Here is a 19,851-nt window from a genome sequence, read left to right as displayed (position 1 = left end):
GAAAATTAATGAGTTCCTAGAAAATTTCACCAAAAATATCTATAGAAAAAAGCAAAATGAAAATTATAGAGTTGAAAAATGTAATATTTGAAATTAAAAACTCATTTGATTTCATGGAGCTGGATCATAGATTACAGGTTGCCAAGGGCCCCGGGTGCAGGGGTTGGGAAGGGGGAGTTATTGCTTAATGGGTGCAGAGTTTGAGGTAATGAAAAAGTTGGGGTAACATAGGCTGGTGATGACAATACAATATTTTGAATGTAATAAATATCACTGAAATGTATGTACACTTGAAAGTGATTAAAATGGGGAATTTTGAGTTTATATGTTATTACAATAAAAATTAACAAAAAAACCCACAAGGTAGTAAAACAGAAATGTGGACCCATAGAAACTACACAAACTTAAGCACAGAGAGAAAAAGAGAGTAAGATGCTGAAAATAACACAAAAAAAGCACAGGAAACAATTAGAATTTCTTTTATATATGCAATTGGAATGCATGAATTAAAGAAGAAATAAAATGCAAAAGAAACAACATTTGATGAGATGACAAATAATTTTCTGAAACTGGTGAAAAGTATCAACCTACAGATTAAAAGAAATTGCTACATCAAACAAAGAAAATCAGATAGGTAGTCCAGGCTGACTGCTGAAAACCAAAGTGAAACAGAAAAGTTTAAAGTCATCTAGAAGAAAAACAAAGGAACAATAGGAACGTTTACTGACTTCTCAACAGAAATGATGGAGTCTAAAAAACAATGGAAGATCATTATAAAGTGCTGTGACCCTAGAATTCTATGACTGCAATAAACAAAAGCTATTAGAGAGAGAGAGAGAGAGAAAGAGAGAAATCATCACCAATGTATCTGTATTAAAATTAATACACAAGGAAATTCTACAGGCAGAAGAAAAAGAATCCTAAATAGTAACACAAAAAATGTAGGAAAGAATGAAAATCTCTGTAATGGGTATATATACATATATGGATAAATATAATGAATATTGAAGGTACATAACAATAACAGTAATGATTTTTAGGGAAAAACACATGTGGAATTAAAATGCATTTCAATGACTCAAAAAGTGGTAGTCAATACAAGGAGTTAAAGTGTTCTAAGGTTCTAGCATTATTGGAGAAATAAGTTATAATTTATATTAAACTATGATAAGTGTTGTTTTTCTTCCTTCATTTTGTCAAGTAGTTTATTTCCAGATTTTCTTGAAAGCACGCTTTATCATTTCTCAATGTATTCATTTTGTTGTATATTACATTTTACTTTGTTCATGTAACTTGATATCCCATATTGTATACATGTGTACATTTTTGCACTTATTTTAAAAATATATATATGTAAAATGAAAACGTTTATGTATATTATAATTGTATAATTGTGCTAATGTTTAATAAGAATTACTCTATATTATATATGCTTAAAATGAGGTCATTGTATACATATATAATTATGCTATATGTAATAATATATAGTAGAATTTTAGTGTAATTTTTCTTTATATATTTAAATACTGTGTGAAAGAGTGCTACTCATGCATGTGCAGGAGAGGAATACATGGTAGGAGAAACTATTTGCTTTATGAAATAGGCAAATAGGATTTTCTTAGATTTTTAATTGAAATTTGAGACAAATTATGTCACATGAGAGAGAGAATTTCTTTTTCTATTATTCCACAACTGAATGGAATGAGTCATTCACCTCTTTAATTTTTGCCTAAAATCATATAATCTTAGTATATTAAAACTTGATCTCTCTTTGTTATCACTGTTTTATAGACAGGAAATGGAGAAATAAATATGTTTAATGTATTACAAAGCATTATGAGCTTCATGGTGGGAATGAAACATCTATATTTTAAATAAGTGTACTCTTTTCATGTTATTTTAATGGGTATAGTGAGCTTTTGTATACTTAATTCTGTAATTCTGTTCCTAAATACATAGTAACTTACATTTTTCAAAAAAGATTTTGGGTCTTCTCAAACAAGACAATAACACAAATTTGATTTTGTCTTTAATTTTATATTTCTCAACCATTCTAATTTACCTATTGTGGTGGCCCAAGACTGGAAATCCTCCTAAACAGCCCATAACAAGCCTGCTTTATCCAGGACAAAGGTCAAGAAAGTAAACAATCTCCCCAGAGGGGGAAGAATGTAACCATGGATGTAAAAATAGCATGGATTGTATCTTAGTCTTAAACACTAGCCTTAATAAAACATCAGATCTTAAGCCCCTTTCATGATTATGGCCTGATGCCCTCATGCTATATGGGATGTCTTTGTTCTAAAATCATATATTGACTCTGTGGTCCCTGTCCCTCACGGAGCACTATTCCTCCAGGTGGACCGGCCACCACTGGAGAATCTCTCTTGTTCGTAAGTCCCAATAAATCTATGTCTATTTCTGTGTCTGGCATGTTTTTTGGTCTTGTAGCAGCACCAGCCCATGCTCTGCCTGAACTCAGTCTGGGCCCAAACACCTATTGTCCTCACTTGTACTAAAAATTTGATGTCCATTAATATTTGTGGAAATCTTTTATTTTATGTTCTGTCAAAAAGAAGAATATATATATATATATATACATCATTCACAAACTCCCTTGTTTATACCCTAAATCAGTAGTTTACCAGGTGTGGTCTCTGGGCTACCTGCTTCAACATCACTTGGAAATTTGTTAGCAATGAAAATTCCAGGTGCCCTCCCAAGACTTACTTCCAAAGCTCTGGAGTCAGAGTCGATGAATTTGTGTTTTAATACTTTCTGCAAATGATTCAGATTCTTGCTCAAGTTTAGTTTGAAAACTACTGTGTGCTGCAATTACCAATAATAATAATATCCATGATCTTGCTTTCAAATATCCTTCTCTCAGATTCATATCACCTCTCTTTCCAGTTCACCTAATCAATGCACTGGGCTTGTCCCTTCTAATCAAGGCTTAATCTATGCTAAATATACTACACATATGTTATTGTTGTCACTTTTGTTAATGTTCTTTGTCTCGAGCTCATAGCTTCTTCCCCTAATACACTTTACCTAACATCCTACCCACCTTCAGGTAACCCTTATTAACTACCATAATTTCCACCCCAAAACTTAGCATCTTAAAACAACATTTATACCCTCACAGTGTCTGAGGGTATGTGATCTAGGATCAGCTTGTTGAATGGTTTCGTCTTAGGACCTGTCGTGTGGTTGTTGTCAAGCTGTTAACCAAAGCCACAGTCATCAAACTTGTTGACTAAGATTGGAAAATCAGTTTCCTGGCTCACTCACATGGCTGTTGGCAGGTCACAGTTCCTTGATGGCTTGTTGGCAAGGGGCCTCTGTTCCTCACTGTGAGTCTCTTCTGCACATAGGTGTGACTGATAGCTGTCTTCCCCCAGAGTGAGTTATCGGATAGAGAGACAGTGAGAGATGGGGGGTGGAGGAGTGGATTCCAAGATAGACACCACATCTTTTATAAACTAGCATCATAAGTGACATACCATCATTTTTGCTATATACTATTGGTCACACAGATCAGCTCTGGTGCACTGTGGGAAGGTGTCATCTGAGGCTTGACTAGGGAAGTTTCTATTTCCCAGATTCCCTATTTTGGCAGAATTCATTTCCTTATGACTATGGAGTTCATGACAGCATGGTTCCTCAAAGCCAGGAATGCAGAGAGAGAGAGAGAGAAGCTTCAAGTCTGACTTCAGAGAAGGTATGAACCCTCCTTTAAAAGACTCACCTGATTGGAATAGGCCCACCAGGAAAAATTACCTTTGATTAACTCAGAGTTACCTGATTAGTGGCCTTAGTGACATCTGAAAATTGCCCTTACCTTTGTCATATTCTATTGATTAGTAGAAAGGCACATGTTCCTCCCATACTTAAAAGAGGAAAATTATATTCCTTGCGGATCACCCTAGAGAATGCCCTTCACAGACAGCTTATCATAAGATTTTGGAGTCAAAATCTTTTCTTTCAAAAATCTGTGAATGATATTCCACTGTTTTTAGTTCCAATGTTGCAAATTAGAAATCTGTTCCATATCCAATATATTCCTGTAAAATAACTTTTTAAATTTCTTAGTTGGAAATTTTTACCTAATAAGGTATACATCTTTTCTCATGAATCATGCATGGAACTTCCTTAGGACTTTCAATTTACAGGTCCTCTATCTGCGATTAAATGTGCCTTCTGTTATTTAACTATTACCTCTTTTTTATCACTTTTGTTTCTTCCTTCTAGATCTCCTATTATTCAGAAGTTTGATCTCATCTATCCTTTGATTCTCTATTTCCCTATTGATTTCTATTTCTTTATATTTTTTTCTATGATTTGAAAATCATCCTCTGTTTTTCCTTCTTGGCCATTAAATGCTTTCTCAATAATCATCTCCTTAATTTAGCTATTAAATTATTTGGAAAAGAACTCATGTTTATTCTGTTTGTTTTTTTCACCAGAATACCTGCTATACTTATCAACTGTGGAAGACAGTCTGTAATGCATCCACCCATGTTTTCTGTTTCCTAGTATTCACACCTGCATAACTCTCTCCCCTGGATGGACTTGTAATATGTTTTGACCAATAGAATATTGCAAGAATGATGAGATGATTCCCTACATTATGCTATGCTATATAAGACTCTGACTTGCTAGCAGATTTGCTCTAGTGACTCTCATTGCTGATTTGATGGAGTAAGCTACTATGGGGGAAGGAACTGCAGGCTGCCTTTAAGAACAGAGAGCATCCCCCAGGCAGCATGAGCTGGTAAAGTACCTAAAGTGTCTATGAGTAAAAGAGGAGTGAAGAAAGATTTCTGAAGTTTTTTGTTTTTCATTTTTGTTTTTTATTGTAAGAAACTGTGTGAACTGGGACATCGTTTACTGAGAAGGAGAACACCAGGCAAACAGCAAGTTAAGTGGGGAAAACCAAACGTTCTGGAAAGTGGTAATACGAACATAAATCACGAATTCAGAGATGAACATTGAACAGAATTCATTGTCAGAATTTTTAAGGTGTTTTCTAGGTCACAGGGTACACATATGAATTTCCCCCCTTAAGACTCATAAAATGTTTATTATTCATGCAATGCATACCTTACCATCTAGATTGTAATCTTCCTCAAAGCATAGCCCAATTCTGTTCTAATCATGACAAATCCTTGGTGATTAGAGTCTGCTTCTTCTAGAAATGTTTCTTGACTCATGGAATACAATGCATTTTTGTTCAAAGGGGTTTTACATGTATTTTCCCATCTAATTCTGACAAAACCCCATGAGAAGGGCCTGGTAATAAATGCCAAAGAGGTCAATTGTCATAGCCAGCACCAAAAGCTATGTGTCTAATCTGCTCTTTATATTTTAACACAGTGCTATAGAGTTTTCCATAACCTCACAATTGTGATAGGTATTTTAAATTAGCAAAAAAGAAAAAAAAAAAACAAAGAAAAACACTTTTGTAGCATATTATGTTTGAAAACTCTTTTTCTTTAAAATATAAATAAAGACTCCTATACTAAAACAATTTTAAAAATCTTCAAATGATTTAAACATTTTGATTCTTTTATGAGATAAAATATGAGCCAGCAATGAACCACCAGCAAGAAGCATATTAAAATGACAGAATAACTTGCCTATCATATATTAAATATTAAAGCATTCTTCTAGCTTCCTATTCCTGATTAGAATAATTGGGATTACTATATATATATGTGTGTGTATATATATATATATGTATATATGGACAATTAATTTAAAACAGCACACTTGAAGAAGATTGGATTATTAATAGTATCATTTACCATGGGCTTGGCACTTTTTATGTATTAATTCACATTATTCTTCTCAATCTATGAGATAAGCTATGATGCCATTCTCACTTTACAAATGCAGAAACTGAGGCACAGAGACCTTGTGCAGCCAGTAAACAACACAGCCATAAGCTGACTCTTCATTTGCTTATAAATTTACAGTTTCTGTGATGATCTAGCATATTAGGCTAGGTGTTTGTTTACCTGTTTCCAGCTTAATAAGCAACTGTTACTTTAAGATGAAAGGAATTTTCATATTTTTTCTTGGAAAATACTGAAACTAAAAACTTAAACAATTTAACAAACATTGAGATTTTGAATAAAAAACTGTTCCCTCACAAATTGATTTATTCACATTTTATTTCTAAATTTTGGGCACATCAGTATAGATTAAAGAAATTCAGAGATAGTTTGTTGCTTTTAGAGGAATGTGGACCAAGTAGCTGTGAATAGATTTCAAATACCTAGAATAAAATACTGACTTTCATTGATTATAAAATGTGATAATTGGTTGAAATAGTTTGTTTTTCAAGACTGAAATGCTATTACTGTGAATATTTCTGTCAATTTTTCTACAGCAATATGGTGGAATCAAGCCTTGTATAAGTACATCCCATTGGGTGTGGGTGACTTGCTTCTAGCCAATAAAATATGGCAAAGGTGATAGGATGTTACTCCCATGATTGCATTACATTATGTTAGATTCACCTTAGCAGACTGGAGCAAAAGCAACTCTTTTGCTGGCTCTGAAGAAATAAGCTGTTACGTTTCTACAGAGCCTAAGAGAAATAGACGTGGCAACGAACCTTGGGTAGCCTCTAGGAGCTGAGCTCACCCCTCAGCTGACAGCAAATAAGAAAACAGGGCCCTCAGAAAAGAGATGAATTCTGCCTACAAACGTGAGCTTGGAGGAGGACTGCAAGCTGTAGAAAGGAATGCAGGCTGGCTGACACCTTGATTGCAGCTTTTTCAGATGCTGAGCGGAGGATCCCGTTAAGCTCTTTCTGAACTCCTGACCCAGAGAAACTGTGAGATAATAAATGTGTATTGTTTTAAGCTGCTACATTTTTGGTAATTTGTTACACAGCAATAGAATAATAGCATGACTTATATAATTTCAATTTACATAGATCTTTGTATCCCTCTCACTGAGAAAATTAAATTGTTTCTAATATATCAATTTAACAATCTGCTATATGGTAAGCTGCAATCGACTAGGACTGAAGACAGCAGTAGGATGTTCTTAGACAAAGTGACCTTAACTGACTGACTTCTGAATTTCCAAATCCTGTTAGAGAGCACAGCTCTCAGGAGAAATAACAAATTAATCAATAGTCATTCAGTCACCCACCAAAAGACTTTTCAAATTTCTCCTGTGCTCCAGGTACTGTTCTATGAACTACCGGTGGAAACAGCACTCCCCCCCACCCCCCTCCATGCACATGGTGTCCGTGCTTACATATGCAGTCATGTAGCTCATTAAGACCAAGTCTGGGTTGCCATTACTATCAAAAAGGTAGAATTTAAATCACAAATCAACATAGTCCTTGAAAAAATAACAGGAAAGCAGATATAGGGAATAACTCAAAGACCTCTCACCATTGGTTTTGGGTTTGGTTAAATGGATGGGCTCTAGACCAGCAGACGACTGGAATGAATATAGTCATTGGGTTTTATAAAGCAAATTCAAAACCTGGCACTCATAGGACCCTGTGAGGAAAAATATTGACCTAAGAATCATGAATAGTACAGAAGAACAGAAATTTGTATACTACACTGAGTTGAGGAGAAAGGGCTCATTAATAGTCTACTGGGCCTGTTTCTTAGAAATTCAGGAACTGGATATGTCCAAGTCTATATATGAACTTTGATGTCCCCAGTATGGTGATAACTGCTCAAAACAATCAAACAATTGAGAGAGAGAGAGAGAGAGAAAGAGAGAAAAGAAAACAGAAATGAATGCAACTCCTTAGCTATGGAACAATATCTTCAATAAACTGTTATTCTAAATTGCAGCTCCAGAAGTATGACTTCAATATTAGAATAACATAGTTAAGATTACAGTAAATATGAACTTATTCATTTGATCCCCATCTCACCTTAAAATCTACAATTCTTTGGACTTTCCAAGTGATGAAAAAATATCCATTGTGGTTTGGAATTTATGGTTTGGCATATTTATCTAAAGACATTATTATACCAGGAAAATATCTATTTACTAAATCTCCATATGCAATTCCTAAAATATAAACAATTATTAAACATTTTTGTAAATCATTTTATGTATGTTAATGACATTCTTTAAAATGACATGGCTTACTCTTTATGTTATTTCTGATTATTGCTGATCATTTCTGCAACTACTAAGTTTGAACTAAAATATGATAAAATGCATAGTTACTATCAGGGATGGGTTTTTAAAAATATGTTTTAAAGTAACTGGGGATTATTTAAATTAATGAAGAAGATGAATAAAAAAGATAAAATGTTATTAGGTAGTTCATACCATCACCTCATTTAAATATCAAATTAAACATACAAGAGCAAGTAATATAAGATTGTACCTTTTTGACATCTATCTAATGCCAATCATAGAATATATATTTTCAGCATGAAATAATTCAACCTTTTCAACCAGGATATTCTGGTGGTTACTCCTTCAATAACTGTGTTACCATTTATTTTAAGGTTATCACCTTCCATGATGGCCAAATCCTAAAGAAAAATGAGAAAGTGCTGGAGAAAGTAATTAGAAAGAGAAAGGATTTTCCACCCCATCTATTTGATAGTTGTATGAGATATGTTGAGGAGCACATGTTATCAGCTGCCAGTAATTGGTATTTGGGGAATACTTCAGAGTCAGCAATGATCATCTCAGCAACAATTTCCATCATCAGCCAATTTATTTCTCCATCCACAACATAGCAATTTTTAAAGGAAAAAAGTGTTCTGAGATGTCTGTGTCTTGCGAACTTTAAAGTTAGCCAGAATTTGAGTCATAGTCATAGATTCAGAATTTAGTTTGTCAATTGCCAAGGTGGTTGAAGTAGTTATTTAGTAGAACCTAGTCAAACTGAATGACTTTCAGGTGCCTTTATTTATTTTACTTTAATAAGGCAGCTTATATTATTCTTCTAGTATGTCATTATGGAAGTCTATAAAAATTCAACCTGGTTGTTTTATGTGGGTTTATTTAACTTACTGAGCAGTAAGTTGGGTGAAACCCAAAGTACACTTCTCTGGTAACCCTCCATCATATTACAACACAAAGAGGGGGAAAAATTCAGTCCAAACAGACTCTGGAACTTCCTGTGCTCCATACCTTTTAACATGCTAATGAAGTGCTGACAGGAGCTATATTAAGTCACTTCAACAATATGTTACTACCTAGATGATATTGGTGAATATAGGTCATATTGATCCAAAGCTTTGCATATGCGTGGCAATTTTTCTTGTAAATGACCATGTGAATCAACTGACAAGGGATTATATAATGTATACCTTTTGGAAGATCAAATTCTTTTGTGTCATATATCTATGCAGTATTATTTGAAAATATTCAGCTCTGCTGTAGAAGACAAAACACAAAACAAATTAAAACAGAAGGATGAAAGCACTAAAAAGTTCTAATAATGGATATTAAATTATAAAATGTTTTTTGATATATAGGTAGAAATCTTAAGATGTGTAAAGTATAGAGAGCAAGTCAGAAACCTATAAGACCTGTTAAAGATAGAAAAATGGAATATATGATTAAAAGGACAGAATGAACAAGAATGCTGCATATAGATGGAAAAGGATTAACAGCTATGTCATCTCTAGATTGACTTTCAGCTGGTGACAACTGGTATGGTCTCGTTATGGCCCTATACATATTCTGCTCCAGAAACAGATAAGAATCATGACTGCTCATCAGGCAAATGGGGAGCTACAACTGTGGCAAAGAGTAGATAGCCCTGAGCCACTCTGATAGAGCAAATGTGTTGTCTATCTAGCTGCTGAAACACCTTATTTAACCTTAACAGTTTTGAACCTAACAATCAGAGGGGAAGTCTGGTATGGCAGAGAGAGACAGAACATAGGAACATTGGTTAATGCAGGATTGAGGTAGTTTTCCTTCTTACCCACTTTAATCCCATCCTAAGTGTTGACCTACCCCTTTGTTCCAATTTGTTTCTTGATGTGTCTTTTAAAGTAATGAAATAAACCATGTGATCTGAGCATCTTAATTTAGTCTGTGGAACTTTTCCTGGGATGACTTCCTGGTAGTGTGCTTGGAGTCCACCACAACATCAAGGTAACTTCCAAACTGACACTTTTTTTGCCCATCAGAGTGAAAGAAGCTATAATAGGAATGCCATTATCATCTTCTAGATTTTTGAAACTGCCTGTTCCCACAAATATTTAATATTTATTTCCCAAGGTAACTTGAGAATGTAGACTGATCTGTTTATGGTGGATTGGACATCTTTTCTTAAAATTCCACAGGAAATAAAATTTGTCATATATGGAAATGTTTCGGAAGGGCAAAGTGACTATCAGTATATTGTGCAAGGCCATGATGTATAACACTGAATAATTTGCTTTATTGGAATAATTCTGCCTTTTGGAATATTTAATAAAATGCATGTCAGTCACCATGACATATTAGAATTAGACATGTTTTTTTTAAAAAGTGGAATTGATACAGAACATGTTTCTATTATAACATTCTATAAATAGTCGATATACAAGGAAAATAGATTTTTTAAAAATATTTTCCCATGAATCCAACTTTGTATTTCTCAATAAATCAAGGTTTAACAAAGAAACCTGAAATACTACATACTGTTTTTTTGATATGAATATAGGTCTATACAATTCAGCCATGCTAACTTTTCTTAAACAATATTAATATCCATGGTAACCTTCAAAACCTACATATAGAAATATCCCCTAAGCTCATTTTAAAATTGTGATTAAGCAATTGAGGTGATGAGTCACATGAAAAAAAAAAATGTGATCTATTACATAACATTTTGGGAGACTCTGGGTTGATTTTTAAGTTGTGATCAAAGGAGGGACTGAATTACTTCAAAGTGAACCAAGAATTTCAGAGTGGTATGTGGAAAAACCTAAAGATGTTTTATATATTTCCAATTTAAGAAAATAGAATAAAAATGAGATGTATCATATGTGAACTCTACTTAATGATTTGCCATAGGTGAAAACCATTTATATTAAAACAGTAAAACTCATACAAAGTTTACATATGTGTGTATGTATATGTGTACATATGTGTGCAAATATGGTATGTTACTTTAGAGGGCAAATTGCTCACTAAAATTTCACCTGTCATTCTGTTATTCCTCCAAGGTTTTCCTATATCCCATTTACTGAATATGGCAACAAGGTACTTGATACTGTCTATTGTGTCCTTGAAAATTCATAAAATTCTGGGCAAAATTTTAGGTCTATTAGGATTTGTTGTTGCTAGCATATGCAGAGCCTTCAGATGGCGTATTTTCAGAATTAGGCTGGGCTGCTTCCTCCTAAAAGCTGCACTCAAGTGAAGGAAGTATTCTCAATCTTCTCAGCATTTTCTGTGTTAAATCTTCATTCCCTGTCACTTCACAAATGTGAATAATACAGCTAAACACCAAAGCAGTAATCTCAGAGAATGGGCCGGCTGAGAGATGTGGGAGCAACTTTACCTCCTCAGCAGATGTTCTCATCTACTGAGAGATGAATCACGGCCTGCTTCCTTTTCTGTTCTCACAAAAAGGTCGGTCTGAAGCAGAACAGGTAAGGCTCGCTCTTTCCACCTGTACACTACTGTGGGGGTGGGAGTAACACCTTCTGGAGAAGAGATCCCTTAAAATTATACTCAGTATAGGAATTTGGTATCCAAATAGGCCTTAGTCCAATGTGACAGCTTTTAACAAATCAGCTGTTATAATTCATAAAACAGTTACTTCTCAGGAAGCAAACTCCTCTCAGAGGTCCTGACTCATAACCAGTCACAGCATCTAGTACCCTAGATAGAATTAACTCTCCTCTTCTTTTTCCAGGGTTATCAAATCATCTCCAGAGATGAAGGAGCTAAATCTCTGAATATAAAACAGCGAAACAAACAAACAAACAAACAAACAAAAACAAACACAGGTGTGGTTATGTTGTTCATCTGGAATAGTAACTCCACATAATCTAATTTAATACTAATTTAATAAATAAGGGAAATACTTGGAGTGGTTTACCATCACCTCCCCTATGAAAACAACCCGACAAACATACAGAAAATGACAAGGATTTGATAGCAACACTTTTACAAAACTAAGTGAAAACAAAATTAGGGAGGTATCCAAAGTAATTTTTCCTTCTGCTAAAATATTTTGGATTATGTTTCTTAAATACATATTAAAAGGAAAGCAAAGTGATTCTCCTCATCTATGGGTACCTTTCAGGCATAAAAGCTGTAATCATTGCTAATTTCCGTCACTAAAACAGAAGAAAAACACACATACTCACATGTACACCCACACAAATTCAATCTTTTACTTTAAAATAAGTCATTCCCATGCCATTAAATTTATTTGTACACTACTGATGATTTTTAAATTAATATACATATTTCTATAGAATTTTTAAGGAAACACAATTTATATTATCTCATATATATGTAGCATCATTTAAAAAAATCAGTCAATGTAATCTTTTTTTTTTTTACTACATTACTTCCAAGATGTTCCTACTCTACACCAAGAAAATATAGAGACTATAACCCAGCAAAGGAATAAGAAAAACATAACCTAAGATAACTACATTTCTGTGAACTTGTTCCTACCATACCCACCAGGAATTAACAAACCTTAGTCATTCCTGAACATTCCCAGAATGTTAAATTTACCCACAATAACTTATCTGTTCTTACTAGATTATCATTCCCCCTTCACTATTTGTTATCTATCACTAGGTCCCCTACATTCGACATTATAAACAATTTATTTTACATTTTTTCAGTGTTCACATTAGTGGTAACATAGAATATTTCTTTTTTTGTGCCTGGCTTATTTCACTCAGCATTATGTCTTCAAGTTTCATCCATGTTGTCACATATTTCATGGCATCATTCCTTCTTACTGCTGCATAGTATTCCATCATGTGTATATACCACATTTCGTTTATCCACTCATCTGTTGAAGGACATTTGGATTGTTCCATCTCTTGGCAATTGTGAATATTGCTGCTATGAACATTGGCATGCAGATATCTGTTCGCATCACTGCTTTCAGATCTTCCGGGTATATACCTAGAAGTGCGATTCCTGGATCGAAGGATAATTCTATATCTAGTTTTCTAAGGAACTGCCAAACTGTTTTCCAGAGAGGCTGAACCATTATACAGTCCCACTAACAATGAATAAGAAAATCAGTCAGTGTAATCTTATGTGAATAGTCAACATATAATTCTTGATAAAAATGGCTCCCATGATCCATTCCATCTTGTGGTAGATTGAATTACACATCCCCTGAGAAGACATACTCTTAATCTACATCCACATTCCTGTGGATATGAACCCATACATGAATAGGACCTTTTGCAGATGTTATTTTTAGTTAGGGTGTAGTCCAACCAAATCAGGATGAGACTTAATCTGTATCATTGTCGTCCTTTGTAAACAAAGGAATTTGAACACAGTCAGTCAGAGGAGCCTGAAGCCAGAAGTCAGCAGAAACCGGAAGAACAAACACAAGGAGAGGTGATCACCATGTGATGGGAAGCAGACATGCAAGGCAAGGGATCCCAGGGATAATGGCAATCCAGCACCAGAACATTACAGACTTTGGGGAGAAAGCATGGCTTTGCTGATGCCTTCAGTTTTGACTTCTAGCCTTCCAAACCTGTGAGCCAATAAGTTTCAGTTTTAAGCCAACCCATTGTGTGGTAGTTATCAAAGCATCCTGGCAAGCTAAGATACCATTTTACTCACAAAAAGGAAAATAGAAATGAAAACTAAAATCCAAGTGAGGATTTTAAAATCCAAATGCAGGAGTGAATCCAGGTTTTGTGGAGTTTGAATTTTATAAGATTGTTAAAGTATTACTTTCAAAAAATGATTCAAACATAAATCTCTTAAAATTATAAATGCAATATAAAGATTAATTCACTCACTAATGGGAGAAAGTTTGAGATCATTTCCAAATTTGGATAATTTAATGCAATTTTTAGGCATTTTTAAATAAAAAAAGTTTACAAAACTGTGAATAAAATTTCTGTGTAAAGTTGAACTTTTATTAAGAATCAGAAAACCTGTCATGACATTTTTTTTTTCAGAGAGACATAAGCATATGAATATACATGGAAAACACTCATGAAAAGAGTCACCCTGAAGCTTAAGCACTTTGGTAATCAATCTGCCTCTGATTCCAGGCAGCTTAATTGAAAATCAGGGTGTGGAGGAGATTCAAGCCAAATGAGTTAGCTGAAATTTATGAATTTTCATTTAATAAAAACCAATGTAACAAATGAACAGTCATTCACCAGTGTATTTTAGAGATCATATTAGGAACTCCTGCCCAAGCAAAATACCAAAATATTTTCCCTCTGGCTGCCACACAGCATAATATTTCTATTATAGTGATTCCTATTATTTGCATCAGTCAGGAGTCTTGTTAACATGTCCATTTGTTTCCTGTAAATATTTTTATATATTTTGCTATTTTGACTATTAACTTTCTCAGAATGCATTCACCTGTCATAGACCTGTTATTGAAGCAACATTTTGATGAGGAGGCAAAAGAGTATATTTGCACTATCTGAATTAGGAAATGGTGAAGAATTCCATCCTTGGATTCCCAGATATCTGAGGCTGCATTAAAGGACTAGAACCATGGGTAAATTAATTGATAAAAAAATCATATTAAAAAATCATCTGCTTCAGAATTTTATGTAAGACTAACTTTGTACTTGTCAAATATAGATACAAATTAAGATTTGAAGGTCCAGTGTTGTGGTGATAAGCTCCCAGTCCAAAAATCAGTTTCTTGATTTGTGTTGGTTGCCTATTTCCGTGGTGTAAATGTTTACAAAATGGCCAAATTCAAACTACCAAGAGTTTAACAGCCATCAGACAGAATTCTTAAATATTTAACAATCAGCTGTACAGTGTTATTATGAGTTGGCTCCAGCACACCACTGATGTTATAGTATTGGTTTGCCTGACAATACATTATTTACCTGCGTTTTCTTGGTATTTTCCTCTCAATGAATGGAAAACCCGAAAGAGAGTTATTAATCAATGATACTTTTAGACGAGTTACTGGAAATGGATTCAGATTTATATTAAAAACTAACATACCTAGAAAATCCAAAAGAGGGGATTGCAGAACTTCTTGAAAACATTAATATCAATAACTGCTGAAGCTGGGCTTAACAAATGAGCAGTAATGAAAGTAATTTCTGATAGCCATTTGAGTACCTAAACTTAGTCTACCTTAAATATAAACAAGCACACTCACTGAACCCAAGTTGGGTAATGCCAAAATTTCTCCCCCAGGGAAAACAGTTCTGTAATTAATGAAAAACACTCCTTTAGGGGGGTGGGGCATGAATGTTAGCATTTGAACATGTCTGGAAAGTCGGGCACTTCTTAACTTCTAATAATCAAAGGGTAGAGAGACTCTGCTTCCTAAAAATAAAAATTCTGAAATCACATATCTGCTCTCTCATTCAGCCAAATTCCTAATATATTGGCAACCCCTTACTCTGCACTGGTTTTACATGAGCTCAGCTGATCTACCACAGACATGACTATTAATCAATATTCATATTTAAAATCTGAAATGAAGGCCACGGATCAATAAACATTTCTTAAGATAAAATTTTATTATTACTCCCAATCATTTTTTCCTTCCTTGTGAGAGGATATAGATGTCTATCCACTGGCATGAGGCTGTCAGATCCTCCCTATGGGGAAAATGAACTTCTAGATTGAATATCAGCCTTTTCCATTTGATTTGCTTTGTCCAAAGAAATGTGAGCACAAGTGACATATGCCACTTCTAAGCAGAAGCTTTTAAAGCTAAAACATAGTTCAATACTTTCCTTCTGTTTTAAGAATTTTGGGTTCCAAATGGGCTGTTTCTTTAGCCTGGATCCTGGAATGAAGAAAACACATGTAACACAACCACTGCTGATCCCAATTAACTTGTAACTTGAACTAGAAATAGCCCTTTATTGGTACAAGCATGAGAGGGTCTCCAAGTGCCATTGCCAGCTTTGAAGATGGAGGAAGGAGACCATTTGTCAAGGAATGCAGGGAGACTCTAGCTGACAGAAAGGAAACAGGAACCCCAGTCCTACAACCTCAAGAAACTGAGTTCTGCCGACAAATGAATGACTAAGAAAATGAATTCTCTCCTAGATCCTCCAGAAAGAAATGAAACTCTACCTAAATCCTGATTTTAGCCCTGTGAAATCCATGTAGGACTTCTGATCTACAGCAGTGTAATTAATGTTACATTTACCTACAGCAGTAAATTAATGTTACATTGTTTTAAGCTGTTAATTTGTGGTAATTTGTTATGGTAGCAAGAGAAAACAAATTCAAATGCCTAGTAAATTGCCTAGGACAAATTAAAATTTGATTGAGGTTAGGTAAATATTTTTCATCATTATGATGTTTAAAATAAAACAAAGTATGAGATGTTATTTAACAAAATTAAAACCAATATAACACATCCAAAAACTATGTACTATAGTTTGAACTGTTTTTAAAAAATAGAGAATTTATACAATACATTGTATTGTTTTTGTAAGTAATCACAAACTGTTTTGTTCTCTTTAGTATTAATCAGTCTTTGGCAGAAAATACATTTTTTTGTCACTGTCTTTGGAATGAAAACCTGTTTTTCCATCATCTCTTGTGTAAAACAACCTTAATACATGGCACAGAAACCTCTAAAAATAGAATTTGTTCAGAAATACTTGTGTGGCATATACTGCAGACTATCTCAAGCTTCTACATTCACCTAGAGTTTAATAATGCAGCCTTATCCTTAAATTAAACACACACACATACACACACACATACACAAGGTAATAAAGTGGTGACAAGTAAAATGTTAATTTCATTCTTTGTACTCAGGCAAAGAAGGAAAGAGAGGAAACGAAGTCTCTAACTTGTTTTAAACACTAAAATTTTTCAGCCTCTTTAGTACAGCTGTAACAAATGCCACTAATTTATCATAGTAAATTAGAGTATCTATTTTGTAGAGCAAACTGAGAGTCAGAATGTTCACATAACTTGCCAAGGTCCCATGCCTAATACTTGGCAACAGTGAGGCAGTGAATGCAGTCCAGGTTGGGCTGGTAACCCATGTGCAATCCCCCTACTAACATTATTGATTTTGGGGAAAAATATGTAGGCAATTGAGTAAAATATTCATGCAAAAAATTCTCATTACCACATAGAAATAGGGAGAAAAAAGTCAGGATAATTGAACTTCATATTCATTCCGCAAATTTACGTTTCTACTAATAACTAATGCGCTGTTCTGATCTTTTTAGCCAAGACTTTCGGCACAGGAGAGTTTTGGTTTAATCTCTCCTCTAGCACCTTCCCCACATGGTGGAAGCATTAATAAGCAGGAAAACGTCCCAAAGGAGATATCAAGAGTCTGTAGGAAAAGAAGCAGGGGACCTGGGTAATCTAGCAAAATTGTGAGTCCCTTAAACATTCAAAATACAATAGTTTTTGACACCATCTCTGTTTTATTTTATGACCTGAGCTAGAAAAAGAAAGAGAAGTGAGATTTTAACATATTTAAGCCTCATCAACTAGGGGTCCAATTCAGTCAAGCAAGAACAAAGCTTTTAGTGTCAAAGTTAGTTACTGCAGGATGCACAACTTCTGAAGTCTTTCCTTTCAGTCTTTCTTTCCTCCCTTCCTTCTTTTTTTTTTTTTTACTACTTTCTGACAATGTTGAACTCCACCCAAACCCCGTGAACCTCGAACACAGCCAAGGTTAAGAAATCCCCCTCTGCTTTGAGTTCTGGAAAATGGCTTACTGAAAAGAACCACCCCTCTGCATATAATTTATATAAGCATCGTCACTGCCCCCTTTAATCACTGATGGCAAGGCCAGACACAGGCTCTCCAAATCCCCATTTTTTCATCTCATAAATGATTAGCTGAACTGCTTCCCCCTCACTGATTAATTGGAATAAAATTCTTGTGAACAAACTTTGATTAAGCTTATCTTCTTCCTCTGGGTCCTTAAACTTAATTTACCCTCAGTTTGAGCCCACATACAATCCCTCAAGAGCCTTTCTCAGATAACAGGCTGGCCTCAGCATAAAACATTTTTATCTGATCTATAATCTGATCATGCCACCCTTTCATCTCACTTCCCAAGTTCCCCATATCCAATTCTTCCTAGCCTTGTTCATACCACTCTATAAAAGTAAAACTCTTTGCTTAACCTTTGAGAAGCTTGTGGATCTTATGATCAAAGCATTTTCCCAATAGCAACAGCCCCCCATTCCCATACTGCAATAATCCATTTACCCCCTTTATAATAATCCTTTCGAATAAATTCTTTCCTTATCAAGTCCAGACTTGGCTTTGTGTTTGTTTGTTTGTTTTATTTGACAGTTAATGATGCCAAACAGAGATAGAGATTGAGCTTCACCTTCAGAGGCCACCATCCCTGCCCAGGTGAGAGCACCTTGTGAGTCCTTCGAACACCTCTCCTGCTCAGTGAAGCAGGGATCCTTTGGTGAGTTCAACTTTTGAACCAATGCACTGATGTCTTGTCTGTTTAAGCACGGGCAAGAAGCAACTTTGATTCTTTACTTTTCTTTGCCCCTTTTGTGAGGCCTCTTCTGTTTTCCCTCCATTTCTCTCTCTGTCTCTGTCTCTCTGTCTCTCTCTAAATGGCCCTTGGTTGAGAAATATCTCTGTATTCTAGATGTCTTAAATCCTTTTCCATATATTGCAATTTAAAGTGTTCTCCCCTCTTTCTTATCATAAACTGGCAATCTCACCCTTTACAAAAATTATGATCATCCTCTCAATCTCCCCTCAACCTTGTTTAGCTAAATAGTAACAAGTTGTTTGGGGTCAAGTTAGTCTAAATCTTTGCTTTAATGTGTAGAGAAGAGTGGTACACACATGCATGTTTGCATGTGTACAACATGCAATTTTTTATCATCCCAATGTCTTTTTGCAAAGATCAATACAGAACAAAAGCTTTTCCACTATGTGTAATTTCAAACCCTGTTCTTGGCTGTTAACTTCAGTTACTATAGTCCCTGCCTCAGGCTGTTTGTGATTGCCTTTCTCTCACAGTATATCCCAATCTATCCTTCTACTAGATTTATTAGCTTTTCTAGATCTTGTGATAACCTGTTAAATAACAATATGCTATAATATGAATGTTATTTAATTGGAAAGAAAATATATTCCTGTCAAACCAAAGACATTTCATTTTTGCATTGAAAAATACTTCCTTGGACCAATTTACTAGGTGATTTTAATGATTAAGTTCACTCTATTAACATTAGTTTTTTTATATTCTTGTTCTATCGAGGGCACATCAAACATACAGTAACAAATCTGCTAGATTATGATGATAAATCATAGGATACATTGGAGTTGATTATCATATGAGGGGGTCTGTTGTGTGAGAAATTACACTGATACAATGGCAGCCTCCACATATATTACCAACCATGCACAAAGCAAGTCACAAAACAGAAAGACTTACTGAGCAAATTAAGATGCACGAATCACATGGTTTATTGAACCAACTTAAAAGGTATAAAAAATCCATTGGGAAAAGAAAGGATAAGGCAACACGTTTAGAACAGGGTGTACTTGGGAAGGAAGTGCCTTATATTACCTGGACCCTTCTTTCTTTCACCAGCCATGTCCAACTTCATGTGTCTCATTTAAGAATGCCATGAATATTTGATACTTCTTGGTTTTTTCATCCCTTTCTGTATTTAGCACACATATACTCCCTATGTAACTTAAATCTACATCTAGCATGTC

Source organism: Choloepus didactylus, chromosome 7 (assembly GCF_015220235.1).
Source record: "Choloepus didactylus isolate mChoDid1 chromosome 7, mChoDid1.pri, whole genome shotgun sequence".
NCBI classification, from domain to species: domain Eukaryota; kingdom Metazoa; phylum Chordata; class Mammalia; order Pilosa; family Megalonychidae; genus Choloepus; species Choloepus didactylus.
This window is presented reverse-complemented; position numbering follows the sequence as displayed.